Source organism: Sus scrofa, chromosome 1, assembly GCF_054392235.1.
Source record: "Sus scrofa isolate SSC_HxYL_T2T_F1_AM1 chromosome 1, Sscrofa_HxYL_maternal_Yorkshire_Landrace_v2.0, whole genome shotgun sequence".
NCBI classification, from domain to species: Eukaryota; Metazoa; Chordata; class Mammalia; order Artiodactyla; family Suidae; genus Sus; species Sus scrofa.
Genome location: NC_139383.1, coordinates 8247051 through 8253872, shown reverse-complemented (window position 1 = coordinate 8253872; position 6822 = coordinate 8247051). Strand labels below are relative to the sequence as shown.

The 6822-nt window shown below is 43.9% G+C and overlaps 1 pseudogene; it reads right to left on the bottom strand.

The window, feature by feature from the left end:
* Window positions 1-2066: 2066 nt before the first annotated feature.
* On the bottom strand, window positions 2067-5095 carry LOC102158869 (small ribosomal subunit protein uS8 pseudogene; annotated as a pseudogene).
* Window positions 5096-6822: the final 1727 nt, after the last annotated feature.

Here is a 6822-nt window from a genome sequence, read left to right as displayed (position 1 = left end):
TGCTATAACCAGACCCTGAGTCTTGTCAAAACACTTCCCTGGGGTAAAAACATCTCTTGTTTTTACCTGTGAAAACATTTAACCTTTTAAAATAACATCCCTGTTTTTCTTTCTTTTCCCTAATTGTAACAGAATCAATTCGAATTATAGACAGTGAAATACAAAGTTCAAGTGACTTACACTATATGTAAGGAATTTGAATGCATGGTTCCTATCAATTTCTGAGATCACCAGTGCATATCCTTTGGAAAGTGATTAAATTATGTAGATGGATTAAAAGTGTGTAAAGAATTTAGAGGGAATCAGAAAATGCAGGAATGTGTTCTGTTAGTGCTTTTTTAATTTTTATTTTTTAAAAGTTTTATTGAAGTATAGTTGATTCACAAGGTCGTGATACTTTCTGCTGAACACCAAAGTGATTTGCATGTATTCTTTTTCAGATTCTTTTCCCATACAGATTATCACAGAATGTTGGATGGTGTTCCCTGTGCTATACAGCAGGTGCCCGTTGGCCAGTCATTCCGTATACCAGAGTCTGCATATGCTGATCCCAAACCCCCAGGCTGTCCCTCCCCTGATCTGTCTCCTGCGGTAATCTTAAATTTGTTTTCAAAGTCTATGAGTCTGTTTCTGTTTTGCAACCAAGTTCATTTGTATCCTTTTTTTAGATTCCACATATAAGTGATATCATTTGATGTTTGTTTTTCTCTGTCTGACTTAATTTACTTAGTATGATAATCTCCAGGTCCATCCATGCTGCCGCAAATGGCATTATTTCATTCATTTTTATGGCTGAACAATATTCCATTGTATGTATGTACCATATCCTCTTTATCCACTTCTCTGTTGATGGACATTTAGGTGGCTTCCATGTCTTGGTTATTGTAAATTGTGCTGCAGTGAACAATGGAGTGCATGTATCTTTTCGAATTATGGTTTTTTGGGGATATATGCTCAGGAGTGGGGTTGCTGGATCATAGGATTGTTCCATTTTTAGTTTTTTCAGGAACCTCTGTACTGTTTTCCATAGTGGTTGTACCATTTTATATTCTGGCCAAGACGGTAGAAGGGGTCCCTTTTCTCCACGCCCTCTCTAGCATTTATCGTTTGTAGACTTTTCAATGATGGCCATTCTGACCCGTGCAAGGTAATAGTTTTGATTTGCATTTCTCTAATAATTAGCAATGTTGGGCATCTTTTCATGAGTTTTTTGGCCATGAGCTAATGTGTTTTGGAATTAGCGTGTAAATTTGTCAACATTACTTTTCAGCTAATTATTATAATAGGAATATATTACAAATATTAAATTACATTAAATGTGATATTTTACATTTAATTTTTTCTACAGTTTTCTTGGGCTTAAAATAAGCTCATTATGTGATATTGTGATTTATGAGAAATATATATTTGGACAGTTAGATGACTGAAATATATTTCTCATACATATTTGGTTCTCATCTACAGTTCCTGGCTCACAGCTCCCAAAAACTTTGCAAGTTCCAAAGTGTCAAACCACGGCATAAAAAGTGCTTTTTGTTATGTTAATGAGGTGACTTTTGGACCCCATCTAAGGATGGGGCTGGTTGGTCTGAGAAGCTACGGAGTGACTGCAGGGAGGGCTGGAGGTCAAATCAATTGCCATTGGCCAATGATTTAATTTACCACGCCTATGTAACAAAGCCGCCACAAAAACCCTAAGGGAGCGGTTCGGAGAGCTTCCAGGTTGAGCATGCGGAGGTGCTGGGCAGGTGGCATGCGCAGTGGGCACGGAAGCTCAAGCCCTGTCTTCTTTCCTTGCCCTCTGCATCTCTTCCATGTGGCTGTTCCTGAGCTACATCCTTTTATGAGAAGATCGACATCTTTTACAAAAATCATATTCATTGATTTCTATTTCATTAAGGGTTTAAAAAAATTCAATAAAGGAGATTAAATTTTAAAGGTGCCTTTTTGGTACCCATGGAGCTGATAATATTTTCCCTATAACTTACTAAAATGGTGAGTTACATTAGTAAATTTCCGACGCTGAATCACACTTGCATTCCTGTACTAACTTCTCTTGTCTCATACATTCCATCTGCCCATATCTTACTTGACATTTTTGCATCAATATTCATAAGACTGATCTGTAAATTTCTGTTTCTTTTTTTTCCCCATGGAGCCATTTTTTTTGGTATGTATTACAGCCCTAGAAAAGGAATCCAAAGATTTTCCCTCCTGAGCGTTTTTGTCTTGCTCCTTCACAGTCCATGATGCCAGCTGACCTGGATGGGAGCAAGTTATTCTGCCTTTTTTCTAGATCTCTGAGCTGCACATCAAACCTGGGGCTGATAACGCCACACTCATCGAGCCTGCCTGTCAGGTGCACAACAATTTCCCCAGCTCTGTGATCATGGATGATTTCAAATTCTCCATTGTAACCGTGCTTCATCATCACAGTTAGAAACCTGATGACGACTTTGGAGTGCGGCCTAATAAGAACCTGGCATTTGCCTCTCTCTTCGGCATTTTTGATGGTTTTAAAGGCAGCAGCCAGGACATTCGTGCACACTGTTACGGTGGCATGGAAAGATGGCGGATCGAACCCGCGTCCTCCTGGATGTTAGCCGGGTTTGTTAACCACTGCCCCATGACGGAACTCCCTATAATTTTAGAAGGACATGAATTTTCATCTGAACACCACTTTAGCTATCTCTCAAGTTCTGAAAGGTAGTGTATACATGTAGATTTCATATTAGATGTTGCTATTATTATTCTTTATGGTGGAAAGCCACTGGTGAATGAAAAAAATAAGTTTGGTTTGCTAGAATGGGGCTAGATTAAGGTGGGCCTTGAGAGGTATGTGTTGGGCAGAGGATTTTAGACTTGATAGAAATAGTATCAAGAAGCCACTGGAGAGCCTTGGAAAAGCAACGTGACATAAATGTCGTTTTGAAGTGACGATCGTCCCACACATGAGCATTATCTCATCTAGAACCCGGTCTTTTCCAAAGCGGTTTTGGACTGGAAACGCCCTTTTCAGCAACGAGGGGACAAAGAAGCCTTATTATCTCTTTCCTTCTCAAAGATGACGGTCCAATCCCATAAATGCTGGCTGAGCTGGAACCGCTCAGGATTGTCTTGACCGTTGTACATTTGGTTGAATTCTTTCATTAATGACTTTAGAATTTCCTACAGGAACAAAGAGAAGTATATCCAAAACCTAATGGGACTATGAAGCAAGCATTCATTTCTACTCTAGCACTTCATGTTGTTATCACTCACTTGGAACTGATCTTTGTCTTCAAAGGCGTCTCATTTCTCTAGTAGTAGGTTATAAACTTTTCATATAAGTACAGCATCTTTTATAGTTACGAGGTCAATTCATATTTTATTATCTTGCTGCAAACTACTCTTATATGAATCTAAAATTCTTGCAATATACATACGAGTAGTTGAAATACTCTGAGGTTGTGACCTGTCTTATCTTTATCCCTCATCATATGCAACATTTTCAGTTGTCTTTTTGTACCAAACAATCTGCACTATCCTGTTTTCTATTATTAGAGCAACCTAACTAGTAGATAGTACGTATTGTCCACAATCTCTTGTATTCGATTTTTGTGTCAAGGGTTCATTATTCCTATTCAATGTCCATCGTTCTCTCTTACTGATTTTGTTGGAGGAGCAAATTACCTACGGAAAACTGTATTTCCTAGACTCCTCTCCAGGCAAAAGTAGCCATGTGATTAAATTCTGGCCACTTGGATGTAGGTGGAAATTACTGAGCCAGAACGTTTCTGCCTGGAATTTGGAGGGCAGGCCTGGAGGGGGATCATGCTCACAGCAAGGATGGTGGCCTAGAAAAGCTCGAAAGTGGGAACAAGACCAGCTACGTAATTTGCACGGGGGCAGCACAGAAGGAAAACACCTTCAGCAGAGCATCACCTGTGACACTGGGCCCTGCGAAATGTGGGGCTCTGTGTGACTGACTGCTTGGGTCACATGTCCTTGCAGCTGGCCTTGGTGGGAAGGAACTGGGGCCTGAGGATGACGTGGAGCTGCCATGCCAGCCCTGGATGCCCTGCCTGTTCTTCTCTTAATAGAGAGAGTGCACAACCCCCTTCTTATTTAAGCCTCTGTGACTGGATTTTCTGTGACGTGCATTCTGCAGCCAATGCAGTGCTGCCATTATCTTCACTTTACTGCTGGAGAAACTGATGCTCAGATGGTTTGGTACCTGATCCATGGTCAGGAATCGGGGGTGTGGACTCAGGCCCTGGGAATTTGGGTTACGTGTTCTTTCTTGTGCCAACACTTGGTCTTTCTTTGCCTGCAGAGATGCGATCCTTTCGCGTTTCCTTCCTGTGGCAAGCTGTGGCCTTCTGCAGGTTTGCTGGTCTCCCAACCGTCCGTCTGTGTGGCCTGTACTGGGAGGGTGGCACTTCACCCCACTGTGGTTCCTCTTTCACATCTAATTTGTTCTTGGTGGACAAGATGCAGGGCCTCAGTCCACGTTTAAAATATGGCCTAAAGGTGATTCACTTTTGTCTCTAGCAAAATGTTTATACTCCGATTGCTCAATAACTCTCCCTTTGTAGATAGATAAGATCTTACATAATTCAATTAAAAAAGAAACTCAAAATATGTGAGATCCCATCTGATGTGGGGTTCCGTCTACTTGACCCTTCAGGAGGAAAGCACGTACTGGCGGCCTTCCACTGAGATCGCAATCAGGAAAATTCAGCTAGAATGTATTCCCTTAACAGTGCGTTAGGATAAGCAGTGCTGATGGCCCTTTAGATCGTGCTCAGCCATGGGAAGCACTGCGGCCCTTAGCTATTATCTGTTTTATTAGCACCTAAGCCATGGCTGCCACGTCAATGCTTCGGGACCCCAGGGTAACGCTGGCATTATATCTGCTGGGTGTGAGCTCCAGGGCCATGGCAGGTTGGCTCAGTTCCAGCGCCAGCGCCCAGCTTGGTCGACACCCACAGGTTCTGAACCAAGGCCTGGGTGGTGCTGGGGTGGAGATGGGCCCAAGGCACGACCGCAGGGAATCAGTGTACCTACCTTGAGGGATGCTGGCAATGGCTTCAGGAAGCCCACGCCTCCCCATCTTGGCGGGGGGAGGGGGGAGAAAACCTCTTCCCTTCTCCAAGAAGAAGAAATTCCAGTCTGTTCAGTCAGATTCTGGGACTGTGAATGCTGGGTGTTTACCAACAGACACATTAACTCTATGTGCTTCCCAGCCTCTTCCCTTGGTAAGAGGGTCGGGACCCTCCCAGGCAAGGCCAGGCAGGGTGCTCGGAGGGCCTGGGGCTGGGGGGCTGGGGATCAGACCCAGATTTAGGTTGAAGCCCCTCCTTTGGCCTTGGCTTCCAAATTTGTTTTTCCTTGCATTGGAGTGTCACGCCCACTTGTGATTGTCCCATTTGTGAGCGTGGCCCTTAGAAGGTCCACCGAGGACAACAGCCTGGCGGTCAGAGTCCTTGTCTGCAGTATCATTTTTTTTTTTTTTTCTTTTTAGGGCCATACCCGGGGCATATAGACGTTTCCAGGATAGGGATCGAATTGGAGCTGCAGCTGCTGGCCTACACCACCGTCACCAAAGTCATTTTTTTTTCTTTCAGTCCTGAAATAGCCCAGTGCATGGCATTGACAGATGCTAAAACCAGATCCAAGCTGTGTCTGCAACCTACAGCACAGCTCACAGCAACGCCAGATCCTTAACCCACCGAGTGAGGCCAGGGATCAAGCCCAAATCCTCATGGATACTAGTCGGGTTCTTAACCTGGTGAGCCACAACAGGAATTCCTATGGTATCGTTTATTTAACATTACCCAAATCCCACCACAAACTGGGACCCTCTGCCGACACCTTGATTTCATATCTAGGCTCTAGAATCGTAAGATTGGACATTTCTGTTATTTAAGCTGCTCGTTTCTGATACTGTTGATGGCAGCCCTAGCAGACTAATAAATATGCTTGAGACCCAGGCTGGGCTCTCATTTTAAAAGGCTGGTGGGGGAGTTCCCGTCGTGGCGCAGTGGTTAACAAATCCGACTAGGAACCATGAGGTTGCGGGTTCGGTCCCTGCGCTTGCTCGGTGGGTTGACGATCCGGCGTTGCCGTGAGCTGTGGTGTAGGTTGCAGGTGCGGCTCGGATCCTGCGTTGCTGTGGCTCTGGCGTAGGCCGGTGGCTACAGCTCCGATTGGACCCCTAGCCTGGGAACCTCCATGTGCCGCGTGAGCGGCCCAAGAAATAGCAAAAAGACAAAAAAAAAAAAAAAAAAAAAAAAAAGGCTGGTGGACTCCGTGGTTAGAAGCAGGAATACTGCACATTTGAAATCATCAGTGTGCCTTTTTCTCCACTGTTCAGATTCAGTGGCAAAGACGATGTTTGCTTGACTGTAAGGAGCTTGTAAATGTCAACAAACGGCACTCCTTCCATGCATCAGAAGACCTTCAGCCTCGCTCCTCCTTTGGTAAAATACGGAAACTGGGGGCAGAGTTTTCGTGATCTGAGTTGGGTCACACGGAGGTCAGTCAGTGGTAAGGTGCACGAAACTGGAGGCTTCCCAGCTTATCATGTTAGGCATCTATTGATGAGAACTCTGATTCTCATGAGAAGCTGCTGAAAACACGATGAAGGATTTCTTTCTTTTCAGTCTTGAAAGAGCCCAGTGCATGGCACTGATAGATGCTAAAAACTGTAGCTATCACCAGTAGTGTCCCGCTCTGGAAAAGGACTGCTTTTCTTAAGTTAGCAGTCACAGCTATAATGGAAAAAAATAAAAACCATAATAAATGAAAAAAAAAAGTTAGCAGTCGGAGGGGGAGCGT